Source organism: Lissotriton helveticus, chromosome 5_1, assembly GCF_964261635.1.
Source record: "Lissotriton helveticus chromosome 5_1, aLisHel1.1, whole genome shotgun sequence".
NCBI lineage: Eukaryota > Metazoa > Chordata > Amphibia > Caudata > Salamandridae > Lissotriton > Lissotriton helveticus.
In genome coordinates this window covers 1,701,088,211-1,701,111,551 of record NC_136065.1, presented here as the reverse complement: position 1 = coordinate 1,701,111,551, position 23,341 = coordinate 1,701,088,211, and the positions used below count along the sequence as shown (strand labels likewise).

The 23,341-nt window shown below is 44.9% G+C and overlaps 1 protein-coding gene across 6 annotated transcripts in view; it reads right to left on the bottom strand.

The window, feature by feature from the left end:
• RNF212B (ring finger protein 212B) overlaps nucleotides 1-23,341 on the bottom strand; it is a 1,495,999-nt gene that overhangs the window by 968,615 nt on the left and 504,043 nt on the right. The window lies entirely within an intron of this gene.

Below are 23,341 nucleotides of genomic sequence, written 5' to 3'. Positions count from 1 at the left end.
GGACGAAAACTACGAATTCGAGGTGAAATCGTCACTCGAATATGATGGAAATGCTTGTGCATAGTGTACTAACCAATCTCGGTCTTCTGATATCAAAATCGTCATGGTACGATCATGTTTATAACATGGGTCCAGAATTTCAAGTACTACAACAAACAATTGGCAGGTGCGAGGTTTAGAAGCCATATTCAGAGCCTGCATCATCCCAGAACAAATAATGTTTTTAAATGACACTGTTCAACAAAGGTCTTGTCTTGGCCTGGCTAAGATAAAAGATTTAAACAAACCGTCTATACCTAAGCCCACATCTGACAGTATTGACACTACAGAAGAGGAGGTAAGACGTACCCTATATTTTTAAACAAAACAGAACTAATCCTGATTGGAAAAAATGGTTAATCTGGCCCACAGACAGGAATAACTGTCAAGATAGATTCCTGAACAAAACACAAGGGTTCACAGTGAATAGGCCTGATCCAAGATATTCCTAGAGACAACATCCAGGGATAGTAACTACTTACAGTGTAGGAAAGCTATGCCTTGAGTGGCTACATAAATCTACACTTCCAGAAATCAAACAACACTTATCTTTACTTAAAGAAGGCAATGATTTGCGAGATTTCTTAATGGGGCCTAGAAAACCACATTTTTAAATCACATTCCTTTTGATACTATTGCCACGAATAACCAGCTCCGCAGTGATCTGGCGTGGTAGCACACCAGGGAGGCATTCGGCTTCTCCTGGTGGGCCCGATGATGAAGCATGTCACCACCCAGGGTGGTGAGTGAGGGCTTCTTTAGAAATCCCTAATGATTTCCAATGTGACTCATTCAGGTTGATTTTTCTTCTCTGCTTTCTGTGCTCATACATTTGTTTTTCATGACACTCTTTTGTTGTTTGAAAAGATTGACCAGGGGGACCAAGAGTGTCCTTTACAATTCCCTCTCTCTCAATTTGTTGTTACAAGCCTAGAAAACCATGTCAAAAACGTTTTATATACGCCGGTATATACGCTACTTACAATGAAGCATGGAAAATAACGCAAATGGAAACTGCAGAAAGAATACGAGAAATTGATCGTATTAATTTAGAGAAAAGCCTCTCTGTAGTGGACAATGGGTTAACGACTCTGTCCTCCGGAATTTATTCTTTGGACAGCATCGTATCATCTGCAATTGACATAATAGAGCAAGACTTGCTAATGTTACAACATGGCCAGTCTCAATTACGTTCTATAATGCTGCTAGGCTGGACGTTACAAAATCGCCGTTCAGGCTACGTGCCATGGCGTCTAATCAATACCACGTCATTATTTACTGTGTTTAACCTTACAGATAAACAAATCTCTTTGGCACAAAGAGGAGCAGACTATACGGTGCTGAGCATTGAGAAACTGGAAAGATTACCATTGACAGTTTCTGAGAAGCCTGTCATTGAATGGATAATACATGGCACCATCACGATACCAGTGACGATTTTCCAATTTCAGTATTGTCTACAGCATACACCAGCGGGCCTGTATAAAAGGTTGGGTAAATAATACATTAAGTCGACCTGGAATTTACCCTACACACACAAATGTTGGAATGGGGGAAAGGAGGTATTCCTTAGCGGTAAAAATTTAGAGAACTCACTAAGTGGTACACTTTTGTGCCAAGGTATTAATTTACACGAAGCCTGCGAAGTTTCTACAAATAACCTCTCTTGCCACCTGCACGGTTCACCCTTCACAGTGATAGAACCAATTTTCAGGCAGCTATCCAATGGCAGCTACGTTATGCTCAATGACCACAGCTGTTGTGGCATGTTGCCAGGAAGAGCGTATCTAGTTAGTGTGTCATCCAGGGTCATTTGTTGTATGCAAGTATTGTATCCAAAAAGTAAGACAGAAAGGGAGATGGCGTTATGGCCTTCACTGAATATCTCTTCTATACGAATTGATACTTTAAGCAGAATGAAAGTCATTCTTTTACAAAAAAATGTGCCACTGACCTCGTCTAGAGAAACGTATGATCTGCAAGTTGCAAGGACTTCTGAAGAGATACATGCATTATTATCAAAAAACTGCCCAGTACACTTCGCAGAAATGTTAAGTCAAATCTTAAATATGTCTGATACCAGTGGCATCGCACATGTATTTAAGACGCATTTTTCGGGACTATTAGCGCCATTTGAAGCAGTCCTCTGCATTTTTCCTAATTTCATGCACTCTGTGTTTGGCGGCCTACCTCTCATCTTGGGACTCTGTCACGGGGTCACGCGATCATACGAAGTATCCCCCGAGAGTGACTTTCAATCTCCTTCACAGGATTGGAGCGGGCCCTTTAAAGAAGACCCAGACATTACAGAGCCGAGGCATGCCCCCGTGACGACAGCGCTCGTCATCCTATCCGGCCGACTACGTTAGAGAAAAGGGCGGACACGGAAGAACCAACGAGGGAAGCCGGGAGCAAGGACAGAGAGAGACGGAGAGCAAGCAGACAGGCGTGGAAAATCAAGGATCGCCCAGAGGGATTTCCAAGCAGCGGAGAAGACCCGGAAGAACCATTGGGAGGAGAGCCAGGAGGCCAACGGCAAAGTGCTTCGCCCAGCCATGCTCATGGAGATGCGTGGCTAAACCAGGTACCGAGAAGACTCCGGGGACTCTTCTACCATAAGGGTGGGAACGGGTAACTGCAAGTGGGTGGTCTAAAGTGTTGCGGAATCCTCTGCCTTGTTTCTTTCTTTAAAATCACATCACGGCTTATGGTATGTGGATTACTGCCTCTCACGAATATTTTGTTGTTTACACTGGTGGTGGCTGTTTTCACTAGCGTTACCTGCACTCCCTTCCCCATATCGTTTGGTAGTGTTCGGAACAGTTGTCTAAATACTATGTATCCTCTTTTCTTTCCGGGGCACATCCGGTGATGAGAGCCAAGGAGTCAGGAGGACCGAGAAGAAACAAAGGACGGCAGGAACCATTCAGCCCAGCTTCTCAACGACGGACTCCGTTCCCAATCCTGTCACCACCCTTTTGTATCCACAAATAAAACACTCTTACGTACAATCATTGTGCTTGTTGGCTCCTTCCCTCCTTGTTAGCCCAGTCGGGTTACAAGTGGCGAGCCAGATAGGAGTATTCCGTCTGACAAGATGGAAACCTTAATAAACCAAATGAGGGAGGGACAGGCCAAACTTGAATGGGCCATGGGACAGTCGACCGAACAAGCCGAGCACGACCGAGCGACCTTCACTGCCGCAATTCAACAACATGCAGACAACCTAACCAAGCTAGCCAAAGGACAAACTCAGCTGCTGGCTGTGATGAGAAAACTCGGGCTGCCGCACCTCCAGGGGCTGTAGTTCCACTTCAAAAGTATGTCGCTGCAGACGATCCCGTCTCATTTGTTTTAAACTTTGAGAGGGCGGCAAGGGCTAGTGCATGGCAGGGAGAACGCTGGCCCTTTTACCTAGCCCCTCTTCTGTCAGGGGAAGCCCAAGCGGCTTATCAGTTAGCCAACAAAGATGGGACCGCCACATATGGCCACGTAAAACAATTTGTCCTGGATCGAATGGGAGTGGACGTTGAGAGACATAGACTGCGTTTCTGACAAGAGAGAGGGCTCCCCGCTGATACTCCTAAAACTCTTTTTTTCAAACTAAAGAACGCAGCTGATAGGTGGCTGAAACCACGGATTCCGCAATGGATGACGTTATGAACAAGATCTATCTTGAACAATTCCTCGAAGCCCTGCCATACGGAACCCATAGATGGCTTAGGCAACATGCAGGGTTAACCTTGGAGCAGGCCATAAACATGGCCAATTCCTATGCCAGGGCTCAGTCACGCAATATTCCCAGGGAACCGGAAAGGGCACCTAAAACCATACCTCCTGCTAAAGTTGAAAAGAAGAATCCGAAACTCCTTCCAGAGCCTCCTTTTCGTGTACGCCTCAGTAAGCCCGAACCCCCTGCTCTGATGGGACCACAATGTTATGACTGCGGGGAATGGGGGCACATAGCCCGATATTGCCGAAAGCGGAGAGAAAAAGGGGAAGAAGAGACGATGGAAGTAGGCTACATGCCCCACGCCATTATGTATGCACAAGAGACAGGACCCACGTTTTATGTAAGTGTGATCCTAAACAAACACCAAACATGCGCTTTATTAGACACCGGTTGTCGCCATTCTGTTGTCAGGCGAAACCTTGTCCCTGCCTCATGTATTTTGATAGGACGCACCGTTGGGATCAAATGTGTACATGGGGATGTTAAGAACTACCCATTAGCTAGAGTAACGGTCACAACCGAAACAGGTAGAGAGCTACACTGTCAAGTAGGGGTCCTCCCAGAGTTACCTGACCCCCTCATCATAGGTACAGACAACTTATGTTTCTCCACCCTTATGTCAGAAGCTCTTCAGAAAATTAGCACGACTAGCACTTCCGTACCTGGTCTCCTAGTATCCGAGCCCTGGCCTAGTGATTCCCATTTTCGGACTGCCCAATTGAACGATGCCTCTCTAGCTCAGGCATGGCAGAATGCCCAAGAAAACAAAAACCGGGGCAACAGTACTTACACCTGTTTTGTTGAGCAAAAGGGTCTTCTGTATAGATTAGGGACCGACAAAGCCCAACCCCAGTTGATAGTACCAACCGATTTCCGTGAACAGGTCATGTTTTATGCCCACGTACATCTGTTAGCAGTGCATTCTGGGACAGAGAAAAGCACAGAATCTATCACCCAACATTTCTTTTGGCCCGGTGTGTATGCTCAGGTAAAACGTTTTTGTCAAGAGTGCCATATCTGTCAAAAACGGAATACTTATATACCCCCAAAAGTACCCTTAGTGCCCCTGCCTATCATTGGGAAGCCATTCGACTGTGTAGGGGTAGACATCATGGGTCCCCTTCCCAAATCAACAAAAGGGTTCCAATATGTCATGGTTGTAGTAGACTACGCCACCCGTTATCCGGAGGCGTTTCCCCTAAAAGCTACGACATCAGCGGCGATAGCTCAGCATCTGGTGGAACTTTTTTCACGAATGGGATTCCCCAGAGAACTAATAACTGACCAAGGTACCCCATTCGTCTCCCGCATGATGAAACAAGTGTGTAAGCTTCTGCACATCAAACACCTTTGCACCTCGGTTTAACACCCGCAAACCGACGGGTTGGTGGAACGTTACAATGGCCTCATTAAAGTAACCTTAAAGAAACTTTTGACTGGGGACGGGAAACAATGGGACCAGCTGCTTCCTCTGGCTCTGTTTGTTCTACGCAGCCAGATACAGAGCAGCCTGGGGGCCTCCCCGTTTGAGCTCCTTTTTGGCAGGAAACCCGGCACCCTTCTTGAAATCACTAAGGATAGCTGGGAAAGGGAGGGAGCTCAGGACGCACAGGAACTGCTTGTTATACCAATCAACTCAAAACCAGATTACATAAACTGAGAACTCTCTCCTATGAGACCCTGGAGAAGGCCCCGAACAAACAAAAAACCTTTTACGATAAAGGAAAAAAATTGAGAGAATTGGCGGTAGGTGATTGGACCCTCGTTTTATTACCTACATCGACTCACAAACTTCAAAAGGAATGGCAGGGGCCCTATCCTGTTCAAAGAAAAATTGGAAAAACCACCTATGTGTTATGGCTCTCCCCTACCAGAACACAGATATACCATATCAATATACTAAAGAAGTGGCTGGGACCACCACCCGTTCCCCCCAACCGGTGGCCACTCTTACCCCGGTCCTTCATACTGTGGACCAAACCGTTATAAACCCTGACCTTACCGAGACCATGAAAAAGGAAGTACTAGCCGTATTTATGAAACACCACACGGTATTCTCAGACCAGCCTGGTAGAACCTCCCTGGCCGTCCACTCCATTCCCACTCCTGCAGGCGTAACAGTAAAACAAAAGCCATATCGGGTACCTGAAGCCCGCCGCCTGCTATTGAAAAAGAAGGTAGAAAAGATGTTAGAGTCAGGGATTAATGTACCCTCTAAAAGCAACTGGTCCTCCCCTGTAGTACTAGTGCCAAAACCAGATGGAAGCACTAGATTTTGTATAGACTTCCGCGCCGTCAATAGAGTCTCAAAGCAAGATGGGTACCCTTTGCCGAGGGTGGGTGAACTAATCGTACGCCTTGGTGAGGCTCAATATATAACAACCATTGACCTCACCAAGGGATACTGGCAAGACCCCCTTCAACCACAAAATCAGGAGAAAATGGCTTTTTCAACACCCGATGGCCTTTTCCATTTTACTGTTCTTCCTTTCAGATTGCACGATGCTCCAGTGAACTTTCAGCATCTCATGGACACCCTCCTAGCCCCCCATCACCAGTACGCTTCGGCCTATTTGGACGACATAGTCGTCTTCAGCCCTACATGGAATGCCTACCCCCACCACACGGGACAGATACTAGGAGCCTTACAAGACGCTGGCTTACACATAAACGCAAAAAAATCGAGAATGGAGCTTACACAAGTCAAATACTTGGGGTACGTCTTGGGGTAAGGACACATGTTTCCACAACAAGAAAAAAGTGAGAGCGATCCAGTCCCAATCCTTCCCAACCACTAGAAGGGATTTAAGGGCCTTCCTTGGGTTGGTTGGGTACTACTGCCGTTTTATACCCCACTTTGCTACAGAATCAGCTCCACTTACTGACCTTCTCAAGAAAACAGCGACCTCCTCACACTTGAACCATCCGTCTCCCCAGGCTTGTTCTGCTTTTCAAACACTTAAAGAAATATTGACCTCTGCCCCAATTTTACTGACTCTGAACTTTGAGAAACCATTCTTCCTACAGACAGATGCCTCAGGGGTGGGGGTGGGTGCTGTATAGTCCCAACTGGATGAAGAGAACAGAGAGAGACCCATTCTATACCTAAGTCGCAAACTCTTCCCTAGGGAGACCACCTATCCCACAATCGAGAAGGAGTGTCTTGCGGTCAAATGGAGCATTGACAAACTCTGTTATTATCTCGAAGGTCGTCACTTCACACTTTTTATGGACCATGCCCCTTTGACTTGGTTACAACGGAACAAGGGTCAGAATGACCGCATACTACGCTGGTTCCTCTCACTCCAACCCTATGACTTTGAAGTCCGCCATAGGAAGGGGGGGAACAGACGAACGCTGACTTTCTCTCTCGTTATCCTCTTTCCCCCGAGCTGGGAAAGCTAGGGGGGAGATTTGTCACAGGGTCACGCGATTATACGAAGTATCCCCCGAGAGTGACTTTCAATCTCCTTCACAGGATTTGAGCGGGCCCTTTAAAGAAGACCCAGACATTACAGAGCTGAGGCATGCCCCCGTGAAGACAGCGCTCGTCGGCCTATCCTGGCCGACAACATTAGAGAAAAGGGCAGACACGGAAGAACCAACGAGGGAAGCCGGGAGCAAGGACGGAGAGAGACGGAGAGCAAGCAGACAGGCGTGGGAAATCAAGGATCGCCCGGAGGGATTTCCAAGCAGCGGAGAAGACCCGGAAGAACCATCGGGAGGAGAGCCAGGAGGCCAACGGCAAAGTGCTTCTCTCATGGAAATGCGTGGCTAAACCAGGTACGGAGAAGACTCCGGGGACTCTTCTACCATAAGGGTGGGAACGGGTAACTGCAAGTGGGCGGTCTAAAGTGTTGCAAAATCCTCTGCCTTGTTTCTTTCTTTAAAATCACATCACGGCTTATGGTACATGGATTACTGCCTCTCACGAATATTTTGTTGTTTACACTGGTGGTGGCTGTTTTCACTAGCGTTACCTGCACTTCCTTCCCCATATCGTTTGGTAGTATTCAGAACAGTTGTCTAAATACTCCGTATCCTCTTTTCTTTCTGGGGCACGTCCGGTGATGAGAGCCAAGGATTCAGGAGGACCGAGAAGAAACGAAGGATGGCAGGAACCATTCAGGACAGCTTCTCAACGACGGACTCCGTTTCCAATCCTGTCACCACCCTTTTGTTTTTTGGGGTTTTTTAAAAATATTTTTTAATAGCAACACAAGAATAAAGAAAGATTACAGTTTTAGCAAAACAAGACATACATACCAATGTGGGAGAAATAAAGAACATAGCAGAATGGAAATAATTTCATTGCTAATCAATATTATACAAATTAAGACATAGCACAGAAAATAGAAAAGAAAAACAGGGAACATTGCGGGATCACGTCTAATAATCAATTAAACAACAAAAAAACAAAAAAAAGGGAGAGAGAAATAGAGAAGAGGGTATTTACCCAATTATTCAACATTGGTACAATATGTCGACCGATGTTTATATAAAAGTACCCCAAATTTCGTCACATTTCAATAAAGATCTGGCACCTCTTGGCTTTGCCATAGCATACTCCATAGAGTGAATATCATTGACCAATGACCACCATTCCATAATGTGAGGGGGCTTCGAGGAAATCCAAGCTCGAGCAATGGTTAATTTAGCAGATGACAATAAAATAGTTACCAAAGCTTGCTACGGGATGGTGACGGTATGAATATCTAATAATACTGTTAATGCAGAAAGTAAGGGCGGACTAGTCAGTTTTAATTTCTATATTTTATCCAAAGCTGACAAACTCAGTCCGAGCCGGGCAAGAAAACAGCATATGCTCCAGATTTGCCGCAGCAAGATCACATTTAGGGCATTTGGTACAATCACTAAAAGAAGCATTTGTAGACCATTTAGATATCCTTTGAGGTGTAGGAAATAACATACATGTTGTTTTAAATTGCTGTAATCTTAAACTTGATGATTGGACACAGTTATTGATGTTACACAAGGAAGCAGCGATCTTGTTGGGAGTTATATTAATTCCCAGCTTAGTACTCCATTTCTACGCTAATTTAGGACAATCACTAATTTTATAGGTATTAAAACACTTATAGGCTTCACTAATTAAAGATTTGTTCTTAGATGAGTAAAGGCAGTTCCATATATCAGAATCCGAGAGTTCTCGGACTTTCATCTTACGTACCAAAAAGTTGTGTATTTGCATATATTTAAATCTCATTAAATCTGTCAATTTGTATACATTTTTAAGTGTCTCGAAGTCCAAGAAGCCATGGATTCCATATAAATCCCCTAAAGTTTCAATGCCATGCGAAACCCGTATGTTTGCCATACCATCATTGAAGATCCCCGGGAGTCCTGGATTACCCCATAGCACCAATTTAGGATGAAAAAAGGAAGTTTTACATAATGCCAAAATATTAAACCAAATCTTGACTGTATCCCTAGAGTTCTTAAATGTCACCCTTTTATGATAATTGGGGTAATTGATTCTTAACAAGAACATATTGGCATCAGAGTTTAACATAAATATGTGAAAATAAAGTTGAGTTTCCATAGTAAGTAAGCTAAGTAGACGGCCAAGAAAAGTTGACCAAAAATATAACTTAAAATCAGGAAAATTAAGCCCTCCATTATCTAGAGAGCCCTTGAGTGATGCAATGGACCTGCAAGATTTACGGTAACCCCAGATAAAGCTGCTTAGTATCCCGTCAAGTTTTTTTTTAAAAAAGGTTGTTAAGTAATAACGGAATAGACCGAAATAAATAAAGAAATTTGGGCAATACCTTCATTTTGATCAAATTGATCCTGCCAATGATATTTAAGGGGAGCTTATGCCATTTTTTTAATAACAGAGCAGAAGATTTTAATAATGTATCATAATTGATTGGGATCACTTTGTTAATTTTGGATGAGATTTTGACACCCAAATAAGTAGCGGTGCTACAAATCCCTGTTATCGGTACCACAGGTTTATAGTTCATAACTATTTGTGTTTTATTTATGTTTAATTTATATCCAGACACCGAGCCGAATCTGCCAGCCTCAGTGGTTATCCCTTGTAATGCCTCCGCCACATCTGTCGAATAAATGGCTAAATCATCAGCGTATGCTGTGATTTTCAAGGATTGAGAGACAGATCTAAAAGGAGTTATTCGGGGGTGTATCTGTAAAGCATAAAGAAATGGTTCCATTGAAAGCACGAACAGCAGGGGGGACAATTGGCACCCCTGCCGTGTACCCCGGGATATAGGAAAGGTGGAAGACAACAAACCTGCATAAATAACTCTAGCTATAGGATTATAATATAAAGCTCGAATCCATCTTACAAATTGGCCATTAAAACCGAAATTAGCCAGCACCGACCAGCGATAATCACACCCCACTCGGTCAAAAGCTTTCTCAGCGTCCAACATTATCATACCGAGTGGGGTGGAATCTGTCTCTGCTACATCAAAGGCAGTTATGGCCATGTTGATATGAGCAGTGGTGTCCCTGCCAGTGACAAACCTGTGTTGTTGTGGATTGACTATTCTCGAAATAAATGGGGCCAATCGAGTGGCTAGAATTTTAGCAAATACCTTAGCATCTGTATTTATGAGTGAGATGGGTCTATAAGACCCACACTCATCGGCCAGTTTGCCTTTTTTTTTTAAAAAATACGATTTTAGCCATATTCGAAGAGCCCGGAGCATTCCCAGTATCACCAATAGAGCTAATTACCAGATGCAAGAGAGGTAATAGCTCATCGATACAAATTTTATATACCTCTAATGGTAGAGTATCTTACCCTGCAGCTTTTCCTGATGGTAGGGAAAAGATGGCTTGTCTGATTTCTAACAAATTGATATGGTCAGACAGTTGATCTAACCCGGGTATGCCTCTATTTTCTATAATGTTACTATCTAGATAGTCTTGTATTCTAGCCAGGTTAGAGTGGTTTTCTGGAGTATATAGAGTACTATAAAACTCCACAAATTGTTCCAATATCTGTGCCGGCTGATCATAGGTAATGTTATTAGCCCCTTTTAAGCTTTTAATACAAGTGCTAGCTTTAGCATAAGCGACTTTATAGGCGAGAATTTTCCCAATTTTGTCCCTACTCTCGTATTGAGAAACTCGGAATTTGTGTAGTTTAGCACTGCTTTTTTCTCTTAATACTGTCTTCATAGTTGATTTTAAATGCACCAATTTTAGACCCAATTCCACCGCATTAGGGGAGCCTGAATGTAGGGCTTCAGGTAATAGTTGTTCTTGCAATAGAATATTGGTAGTCAGTTCTTTGTTTGCTTTACGACGCTCGGAGTTCTGTCTATAAACAAATTGTTGGGTGAACCCCCGTATGCTGGCCTTACATGCATCCCACACGATGGTACAAACAGTAGAATTAAGGTTAATCTTAATAAACTCTATAACATATGATTTAAGCTGAGAGATAAACAATGTATCTGACAGTAAGTGCCTGGGAAAGGAAAACATCCGAGGACCTTGATTGATTTGTGGGGTATTAAATGTAAGCAAAATAGGATTATGGTCTGAGGTGACCCGTGGACATATTTCAATAAGGCTAGTACTCAGAATGTTATTTGTAGCCCAGGCCATATCGATGCAGGAACATAGTTTATGGGGCTCAGAATAGTAGGTATACCCAGCGGTATTAGGGAAAATACTGCGCCAAATGTCCCTGATATTATGAAGGCGACCAATTTCTAAAGTAGCAGCATGTGATTTACCCATACGCTGAAAAGCACCGGGCCTAGTGGTGTCTTGTGCGTAGTCCATTATACAGTTAATATCTCCCATAATAAGGAGTTCCGCTTCCCAACCCAAACGCTCTATATTTAGTTGATCGAAAACAACAGAATCATCTAAATTTGGCCCATAAACCACACAGAACACATATTTACAATTTTCAATAGACATTTGTACAATGGCCCATCTTTCACTTTTATCTACTGTGGTTTTGAGGATTTCTGCTCTAAGTCTTCTATCTTTAAGAATAGCAACTCCCCTAATTGAAGCATTCAACGCAGAACCAATAATAACATCATAGCCAAGCTGCCCCAACAGTTTCCTGTCCTTATAAGCAATCTGTGTCTCTGCTAAAAAAACTAAATGCGGATCATACATTTTTAACTCTTCTTGGACAAGTCGTCTTTTATTTTTACTGTTGAGACCCGCGACATTCCATGCCAAACATCTTAACCGAGACATTAAAAAAAGATATATAATCTTTCCATACTGCTCTGGAGAACAAGTAATTATCTCCCTTATGTCTATTCGAACCAATCTCCTTCTCATGTTGCTTTTATCAAACATTTTACCCTCCTTACAAACCACCCCCCCCCAAGAAAAAAAAACCTGGCGGACCCTCCCCCTCCCCCCCTTCCCCTTATCCCCCCCGAGGGGGAGCACCCCTCTATGTTCTACTGCCGCTGGATGGGCAGCCGTGGAGAGGGGCAGCCTGGGACTCAGCCTACTGCCTTGCATAATAAAAAAAAGGAAAAAAAGGAGAAAGAGACTACAGGAGAAAAAGCTGATAAAAAAAGAAAGACAGAAATAAGAAAAAGGAAAAAGAGAGAGATCGAATCCAGCCCTTTAAGAGGCTAGACTAAATATCAAAAACCTCTCAGCTGAGCCTCTCTACCTTTCAGACCTAATGGCTAAGCAAATTTGGAAAGTGCTATCTCAGCTTCCCTCTCGTCAGTGAAAAAGTATGTGCGACCCCCCCTTGATAACTTTAAGGATCTGAGCCGGGCGTCCAAGCTGGCGGGTTGAAGATACCTAGGAGCGGCAGCTAAGCTGGAGGCTCCCTACCTGCCTTGCATATTTGGTACCACGACTCTGAGAGAAAGAGAATTGTATGTACTAATGGCCTGAATCGACATAACTTAAAGAAAACGAGAAGAGCTGCGGGGAAAAAAAAAAATTGACTGAAGTGTACTCACCTGATCTGGTTGTTCCGTGCTGAGTCGGGCTGATTCTCTTCCGCTTCCAGAGTTGCTGTGGCGGGTTGCCGTGGATGCTGCGGTTGCTCCGGATTCCTCTACAGACCACACGGCACACGATCTCGCGGCTGGTCGGTGCTCGGCTGGTCCGGTCTGTGGTCACCGCGAGGCTTGCATTCCGCTTACGCGGAGAGGTCAGCACCGACGCCACCGCCATTGCCTGTATCAACGGCATTAGCTCTCCCTGCAGTATCGCGGGCACGGGTACGAATATTCCATCAAAAGATGGCACCAAAGAATCTCCATAGATAGACCCGTGCAGGCAAGAACGCTGTCCAGGAAGCGGCAGCTGAAATTTCAGCTGATGCGGCAAATGATGTGGCTATTTCGCCCGGAAGGGCAGAGCAACTACCGGGTAAGAAAGTGCTTCGGCCGCCTATACTGGTGATTTCGGGCATGCCGGCCATAAAGTATGTCGCTAAGAGCGGGCTGGATGGATCTATTAGAGGCAATGGCGCTGCTGATACAATGCCGGATCTAGGAGGTAACAATGTAGCAGTTTCTACGGAGACAGTGGGATCCGTGGCAATAGAGACAATAGAATCAATACAGGTTCTAGATAGCAATCCTAAAAACCCTCACCTGAATGATAGAGATTAATGTTTCTGAGAATGAAAGGGCTGATGAGACTGATAAAATCAATGGAGAAACTAATGGCATAATATTAGTGGAGGGGCCGGAACATGAAATAACCTTTTCGGAGCCAGCAAACTCAGGGGGCGATCATACTTCTAATCTTACTACGAATGATTTAGAAATATGTGATGCAACCTCAGGGGGGATAACTGACAATACATCGATGGTGGGAGGTAATGATCTACCTAATAACCCCCCTTCGGCTGTGGGGGGCGAGGAGGCAGAAGATGACAGCTCCAATGAGGAGTATGAGGAATTCGCCGATGAAGAGTTTCACAGCCCCTCAGCTGATACTGCCAAATTCTTGGCTGGTAGAAGAGACAAGGCCAAACTAAAGACTAACATCAAAAATAAGAGAGGGAAAGTCCTCACCTCGGCGAATATTCCGGGCTTAATTGCTGCTCCAGCTCTAAGGAAGAACCTTATAATTGATAAAAGCCCACTCAGAAAATGGATACATTCTAAGGGGCTGGTGAAAAATATGACTATACGATTATCTGGTGCTAGTCCAACGGATAGTGATCCTTTTAAAGATTGCTCGACATCACTTGAGGGCTCTTTTATGACCAATAAAGCACCTTTAATTCCCTCCGCAAATATTCTATCTACACCTTCATCGGAGCTTCTACTGACACGCTCAGGCTCTGATTCAATCCTGCCTAAGGAGTTAGCATCTTCGAGCAAATCTACAGCAAGTACAAACCTTGTTTCAAGCTCAATTTTATCTACACCTCCGACTTCATCAGTACGTATCACAAATGATTCATCAATATTGGCTCCTGCTCCTGCTCCAGAGGCTCATATCTCACCCCTGGATATTATCCTACAGACTTTACTTAGTCATCGGCAGGCGGCACAAGAACGTTTTTTGCAGCTGAGGGATGATAACAACAAGATGCAATCTGCACTACAAGAGATGTCTCTGAAACTGGGGGGATCTCGCAGGAGATGGAGTATTTGCAACACAGGGTAGCCGATATGGAAGAAGGTTCAACTCGTACGGAATCTGTGGTGAACCAGCATGATGCTAAGATTGTATCCCTCCAGCTGAAAGTCAAAGATATGGAAAATCGCCAAAGACGATCAAATCTAAGACTATTTGGTATACCCGAAGGAACCGAAGGATCAGATCCTAGGGCTTATGTTGTAAAACTATTTCAGAAAGCATTCCCAGATGTATCTGATTGGGATTGGGACTCCCAACTTCAAAGAGTCCATAGGTTACCTCTAATTCAGAAGAATAAGGAAAGTAAATTCCCTCGTCCTTTACTTATCAGTTTTGGGAATTTTTTATTAAGACAGGCAGTTTCACTGAAAGAGCGTCCTAATTCCCCAGTTATAACAGAGAATGTCTCTTTTTTCGTGCGATCCGACCTTAGTAAGGCTACGATGGATAGACGTTGGCAATTACGTAAACTTATTGATCCATTTAAATCTCTCGGGGGGGCAAGTGTTCCTACAGGAACCTGCCCGCCTTAAAGTTGTCACCACCCTTTTGTATCCACAAATAAAACACTCTTACGTACAATCATTGTGCTTGTTGGCTCCTTCCCTCCTTGTTAGCCCAGTCGGGTTACAGACTCGTAGCAGGAATTCTGTTTTTATTCCTTCTGCTCCGATATGGCAAGTCCAGTGACCAGCGATACCCAGACTACCATGGAAAAATCCCTCCTTGTCATGAGGTATAGTGAGAGAATTACACAGATTCTTGGCTTGGCTCGTTTAAGGGATCTGAACACAACTCGGTTCCTTTCGTTCAGACCAATCTGGAAAGATTGCATCTTACCTGTTCTGCGATGCCTGCTTTGCGGAGAAGAATGCATGTTGGGCGTTTGTCTTACACTCCCATCAGTCCTGCCATCGGATGTTGACGCTTTGCTAGGTCCGGTAACGACTCATGCATCGTGTTGCCCCCAACGGCTGCCCATTCTGATGATGGCATTCATTGAGGTCTCACCGGCAAGTCTAACTGAGGGTGAGATACGTGACACTACAGGCACACAGGTACCACCTACTAGGGACATTGCTAATGCATGAAACGCTGACGGCGATGATCCTCATCTATGCACATTTGACCTGCTAACTGAAGTGGTTCCACTTTCGCCTACTATGGTAGACGGTTTCTTTGCCAGCCTAGACGATCTGATGTTTTCTCCTGACACCGAGAATAACTTTTGACTAATTCACACAGCGTTCCCTGAACTCTGAAATTCGGCCTTCGTTTTTTCAAAACATACCGTCTAACAAATTTGAACTTTTTCCAAAATAGAACTTGTTGGCACAGAGTAATCTGCTTAAAGTAGAACTATTCTTAGAGAACAAGATTTCTTTTGAAAACATCCTAATGACAATATTTGGCCTTGTCCTAAAAAACGAAAAAGTTTAAATATCATGCTATGGGATAGTCTCGATAGTCTCGACTTTTTTTCTGTACCTTAAAGAGACATTTCATGAATGTAATTTCGTCTTTCATGAATGTTAGAATGTATGCTCTCATACTATGCTTCATATCGGCTGAGACCTATTTTTTTCATACAGTTTATACTCATTTCATGTGAACAAACGTTTCAAATGCAATTTGTATTTTGGGTGGGATTGTAAACACTTGCCTTAGATATGTTCAGTGCAACATTTAGTTTTATTGAACTTAATATCGTGGAATGGGTGTTGTGTAGGAATCTAGGACCCTATTGTAATTTTCCCGATTCATGCCCATATATAGGTATAAATTACCCAATCCTTATATAGGCATAGAAATCATTACCATATTTAGACTGAGCCTATGCAGCCCAAATACGGCATGGCTACTTCCACTAAGTTCCGAGAATCAACAACAATTTCTCAGAAAAACCTGCCTTCAGCAGCTAGGGACTTCCCCTTGCCTGAATACTAATTTATCTAGGAAATCATGGACTTTTCAAAGAACGGAGTCTTTGATGACGGTATTATGTCCAATCATACGTCAAACTCAGCACCTTCAAGGTATAAATATACCTACATTTGCCCAGACAAACACACAGTGGTTTGGAACAGTTCGACTATCTACTTGCCCAACACGCCCTGCAGCAGCAAGTGCCGAAGGAAGCAGACCCTGCAGCTGACGCACTGAGAGACGCTGTCTTTTCTCTTGCTGAGAAATCCAGCTCCAGTGTTTCCAGGCTACCCTTGCAGGTTGCTGGAAATCGAGTCCTGAGAGAGAGATACAAGACCTCCTTCATTCTAAAACCAAGATACAGAGCTGATTAGACCCGTAGAGAATTCTTGGAATACTAACCTTAAGCTACACCTCAATTACTTCTTCCCTTGTACTAGCCTTAGGTTAGGTACACAGGGGTAGGTGTATTTTAGAAGCACCAGTTGAGTACTTTTAGTCATTATTTATCACTGTATGTATTTTATGTATTTTAGGTATTCTATGGCTTAGAAACCATATTATGCTTTTACAGTATTATTTTATAATACTCTTTGTGCTGTATGCATTGTACTTTATAACCAGTATTACGATTGTAGCAGTACATTTCTTATGCTTGAGAAAGAAGACTGTTCAATAAATACTTTTTATTGAAAATGCCCGTCTCTCTATGGTCTCAGCACCTCTGGTGAAACGAATCATGCACGGTTGACTGAGTAAAATAGCTATCTATTGTTTCCGCGACTCTAGAGACTGATTTCTTATTCTTGGGAAACAAAGTTGTCATGTTTATGCGGTTGTCAGAAACTAATCCCCTCTTGTGAATTCAAGAAAGTTTCTAGTGACCTCTGAGCTAGCTGGCACTCACAATTAAGTTTAATATATTCGGTAGAGACCTAGTCAAACTCAGTCCTACGTCTAAACTACAGGATATATTATTCCAATGCGCAGAGCCAATTGGGAATATAGGAACTACACTACACAACATTCAAGCAAAAGACCTGTGTACCAAACTCCTTCAGAGAAACTACCCTCAACACATTGTATCACAAGCCAAAAAAAGGGCCTCAAATAACAATAGAGAAGCCCTTTTAGAACACAAAACCACTGACCAGACCTCTAAGACCAAAAGACCTATTTGCATAACTACTTACAATGTAGCCTCAGATCAAGTAGTTAAAATTGTCAAAAAACATTGGAGAACACTTAACAGTGGTGGTTTGAATTTTGAACAGCCAATGTTCAGCCACCGTAAAGGCAAAAATCTCAGGGATTTTGTGGTCCATACACGACCTAAAGTGGCTCTGAAGGAACAGTACGCCTGCCATATCCCCTCCCAGCAGGTCATTACCCTTGTACAAACTGTAGCGTCTGTCACTTAACCACAGCAAAAAAAAAAAGTACTTTGTAACAATGGCATTACCTGGGACCTGAGATCTTTTTCGAATTGTAATACAACAGGAGTGGTCAACATGATCACCTGTACGTGTAACTTGCACTATATGGGAATGACCACTAGGAAGGTCAGCACACGCATCGTAGAGCACCATAGCAGCATCAGGTGCAAGCAATCTAATACAAAAATGACCACACATTTTCTTGAAAACCATCATACCCCCAATGACATGAGGTAGGTGGTCCTTGAAACCATGCAGAATCAAACACACATGGAGAAAAAATTGTTTGAAAAAGAACAACGCTGGGTTTTCAAGTTGCGTTTAGATACCCATGGCCTTAATGATGACATACCATGGGGACAATTCACTCAATGACCTTGGGGACAATTCACGTAATGATTAAAAACTTTGAATCCACTACTGACTAAATTGGGTACTCTACCAAATATATGACATCAAATATGACCTTCTCCTTGTTGACTTGCCTTTACCGCAGAACTTTTTTGAAACACCTTCTGAAAAACGTTTTGGAATTTTCTAAATTGCTTTTAACTAAGCATGTATTTGATGAACCCCCTATAAATAATTGGTTAAAAGCTACGAGTAATTTCGACCAAGGTAGCTCCTTAAGAAGGAGTTGATAAAACTACAAAGATGGCCGCCGCTATCTTTCGATCAATCACAACCTATGAAACTGAGTCTTCCAATCACTTTGAGATAAAATCCTAAATTATCTATTTGAGATGGTCTCATGAACAAGAACTGTAAAAATTAAATTTTTGGTCAAAAGTAAGTGCCTTTTCAAACCCCACAGGTGCCGACAAACAGCGGGCTGACGCCACCAATTGCTGCTTTGTAGCATCACCGGACACTAACACGGCAATACTTTTCCCTCATTTTCTCCCTTTAACACCAGATTGAAGGGATACCATCAACTCTCCGCGTCCATGGGGCAAAGTTAGGTCCCCTTCCATGCATGTAACAATCTGTCGTTTTATATGTGTGGTGTGTGTATGTTATTTCACGAAGTGCTGATCACGTTGTTTAAATTACATCTGTTTTTAAAACACTTCATTTGGCTTTCTTCTTTTTCAAGCATGGACAAAGGCGCAGACAATTTCATATTCCTTGTCTTGTGTGTGTAGATAACACGCTATTTGTCTTTTTCAAGCATGGAAAAAGGCGCAGACAATTTCATATTCTGTGTCTTGTGTGTGTAGAAAATAGGTGAATACTTTGAGGGGCCATGTAACCCCTTAACCACATCATGTGTGTTTTTCTTTCCTACAGATACTACGTGACTATCATTTTACGTATGCACTAATGCATGCCTTATTATTACAGCATTTAATTTTTTTTTAAACCTCACTTGAGCACAATTAGGAGTGGCGAACACAGGGCTGGTCCCTGTGTAGTCCTGAAGAAGAGCTTGGGGAATGCTCGAAACATGTTGACAGGACTCATTAGGTACACCTAACTCATTGCTACTAGGAACACTAGTATTCTACCCTGTTTTTAATTTACCCCCTAGGAGCCGGAATAAATCATTTGTAGCCCACTAGGTACGTAGTTTTAACCCACTTAAACTAATTCCACTCCACTTCATGACATTGGTTGCACTACACATAGTCCATCACTTTAAGTGCTCCTACGTAGTTCGTAAGTCGCAGCACGCCCCAGTCCGTAGAGGGCTGGGATGGCCCCAATGATGAAGCATGTCACTGTGGGGAAACTCTGGTGAGTGAGGAGAAGAAAGAAACATTTTTTTATTTCCACTAAAACACAACTATTCCAACCCCAGCGAGTGTTGTGAATACTGGTAACTGATAAGCTAGGCTCTTGACCTCTGTTCTCAGAGGTTTTCATGTCATTAGGCCTAGCAGCAGCAAATGCCTATTGTAGATGTTGCCACCCACCCCTTCCATCTCATGCAGTAAAACTAATTGTGGCGTACGAGGGAGCCCCCACCCCAATACCTCAGACAAACTGGCCAGTACCCCCCTCCAGAACCGATCAAGGGAACCACACCGTATTTATAAACGTCCCTTCCTCCCCACCACATCAAAGACAGACCGATGAGGCAATCATTCCCACCCACCACAGCCGCCCCATGGTGAAGTAAACTCTATGTAAGTATTTAATTTGGATGAGACGTAGGCGCATCGCTATGGCTGCACCCTTGGGGGCTGCCAGGGCCTCTCTTCAATCTTCCTCCTCCAATTCACCCACATCCTCCTCCCAAGTCTCCCGGAGCTTCTGCAGTGTGGGGGAACAATGTGTGACTAGTGACTGGTTTATGCGTCAAATCTTTTTCGTCTCTAAATCCCCCTTGTACACCTTCATTTCCAGGGGGCTAAACTCAGGGAGGGACTCCAGACCCTCTAAGCTTGGGGCCAGTGCATGGAGGAACTGAAGGTATCTAAAAAACTGAGAGCGGGGCATACTAAATTCCTTGCCAAGATCCTGAAAGGACTTAAGCGTGGTACCAGAAAATACATCCCCTAAGGTCGAGATGCCAGTCCTGTCCCATCCCCGGAAGCCCTGCAGCATCGCGAGCCCGGGCAACCGCCCATTATTCCACAAGGGGGTTTCACCAGTCAGGGTATTCCACCATCCCATACGACGCAGAGCATGTCTCTAAATTTGAAACACCACCTGCTTGGCCGATGGCATTACCCTCCGCAGCGATGCTGTATAAAGAATAGTGTGCAGCGTATGAGACCCCATAAGGTAGCGCTCCAGAGCATATGCCGGGTCCCCCCTGTCTCCATACCACCACTCGTTCAAAACAAGTAGGTGGGAGGCCTGATAATAGGAGAGAATGTCGGATGTCGCCAATCCTCCACAATATGTGGATAGAAAGGAAGTGTGCAACGCCACACCTACAATGCCCCCTTCCATGAGAAACTGCCCCAGTACGGAGTTTACCTGCCGGAACCATTTGGGCTGGATGGGGTATGGGTGGTTTTGCAGTTGGTATAATAACCGGGGTAGAGCCACCATTTTAAAAATGGCCGACCTGCCATAAATCGTCAGTGGCATACGGGACCATGTCCTGAGATCCGCCCGAACCCGGACCCAGAGAGGCGCTAAATCCCGCTCCCAGGAGACTGTAGGTGTGAGAAGTTGGCCTGATATGCAGTGCTCACTATTCTAGTGATCACTATGTATCAGTCCAAACAACCCTTATTGATGATTGGTTGTAAGTCAACCTTATAGACCAGCTATCCTAGTAGCATGGATACGAGCAGTCTAAGGCTAAGACTCTAGAGGGCGTGTTAAGCCAGCTGTTTTACCATCACATTACCCCTTGAACACCAAGTGAAAGGACACCACACAAGTTGTTATGAAAATAAACAGATATTTATTTATAACAAGACTACCCTGAACTCTTTATGAGTCAGGGAGCTAAGCACATAACAAAACTCTTACGAAAATACTTTAAGTCGCACAATTTACACAAATGCCCTAGGGGCACGAAAAACCATATACACAGTAAGTGGAATGCGAACTTGCTAGCAGGTAAGTAATACTTTTCTAGACTTAGGAATCGCTAGGCCTACAATTCTAAACACTGGGATTCGATGCAGGAGGCCTGTGGACGTCGTGTGCAGAGTGGGAACTCTCACGCGTAAGGCGGGAAAAAGTCTATGGAGGCTAGCAGTTGCAAAGTTACTGTTCTCGGCGAACCCGACTAGGTGGGTCGAAAACAAGAGTGGATCCGAACACTTAGTGTGTTGGACTATGCTGGAGCACCGGAGTACTCAGGTTACCTAGCCCAGGGGCTGCGGCTGCATAGGGTTGAAGTTGCGTCGGAAACCCTCGTTGAAGATCCAGGAGCCTGAAGAAAGAGTTGCTGGCAGGCGGCCAGTGAAGAAAGTTCGGAGTGATCCAAGCCTGGATCAGGGAAGAAGAAACCTGTAAGCAGAGGGGACCAAGTTCTGAATCACTAGCCAGTGATTTGAGTGGGCACCAGGATGGCACCGGACAAAGTCACCTCAGCCAGGTGAGTGGGCGCTGCTGGGCTCTGCAGTCTCTCGGACCAGGAGGCGTTGTCGGCGACCAGGATGGAGGTGCGAGCTGTCCCACGAAGGTTCTTGCTGTCGACGTCGCTGGACCCAGGATTGGGCAACAAGTCTTGGCAAATGCAAGGCCCACGCGGTGGACCTAAAATGGCGTCTTGAGTGGACCAGGAGGGTCCAGGGTGCTCCTCTTTTGGAGGGGAGCAAGGGCTAGTCTGGAGCAACCAGACCAGCAGTGGTTGTCGTCGTGGAGCGTCGTGAGGGGGCCACTAGCCAACGGGCAAGCGACCTGGACAACGCGGTTGGCAGCAAAGAGCAGAAGGGCCCCACGCAGATCTCGTGGATGCAGGGGGGCTGAACTTCGGTGCTGGAGCTGCTCAGGGTCGGGGCTTCTCTTACCCCAAAGCACTCAGTCGAGGGTCACTCGGGAGTCGTGCTAGACAAGCGTCGTGCAGTTCTGAAGATCGCCGGTCCCTCGTGGTCTCGTCACATCCTCGGATCACAGCCGGGCTGATGATGTAGGTTGAGGTCAGAGGTGCCAGGGAAGCCGGTTCTCGTCGTGCTGGAGCAGTCTTGATCCGAAGGAGAGACTGGCAACAAACCGCGATGCTTGGTTGGTGCCTGCTACTGCAGGGTGACTACTCCTTAGTCACAAGGGAGAAATCTTGAGAAGAGTCTTGAGTTCCTTCTTGCAGAAAGTAGTTTCAGGATTCAAAGATGATCTGATTTGAAAGGGGGCCAGGTCCTACCTTTATCCTGCAAAAAGGGGCTGGCACGCGACTAAGTCCTGCCCTATGGGTGGGACTAGGAGGTGGATGGTTACACCCCTCTCCTTTGGCGGGCTTTCCCCAGGCCAGGGGCTGGAGTGCCCCTGGAACTGGTTTCAGCCGGCCTATGCACAGTGAGCACCGGGGTGCCACTTGCAGTCACCTTCCTCTAAAGCCCTGCCTACCTAGGATACACAAAATCCTGTCTGGGACGGTGCTGGCGTCGCCCCTGGCAGGAAACCCTTTGTCCTTGCCTCCTGGGCTGGGAGGACTCCCAGCAGCAGGAGGGCAGACTTGTGTCTGATTTAGTTAGTCAGCCCAGGGGTGGCATAATACATGCTGCAGCCCCTGGGAGACTTCTGGGTGCACCTCAGCCCTGGGTACAGGGACTTGAGAGGGCCCAGTGCCAATTCAGTACCTGGGTACAATTTGGATTAGAGAGAACAGCTAGGCTGTGGGTCTGATTAGCAGGCTCACAGCCAGGGAAAGTCGTAAACCAGTGAAGCAAAAAAGCAAAAATCTGGGTGATCATAGGATTGCAGACCCTACTCTCCTACATGACCCCCCCCCCAAACTTTGGGACAATAAACTAACCTTGACCAGGTGAGTCTTCTTGCTCTAAGTGGAAATACCTGGAGAGCCCATCAGCATTGCCATGATCAGTACCAGGTCTGTGCTCCACTGTAAAATCCATCCCCTGTAGGGAAATGGACCACCTAAGTAGTTTGGGGTTTTCACCCTTCATCTGACTTAGCCATAAGAGGGGCTTATGGTCGGTCTGAACTGTGAAGTGAGTTCCAAACAAGTAGGACCTCAACTTCT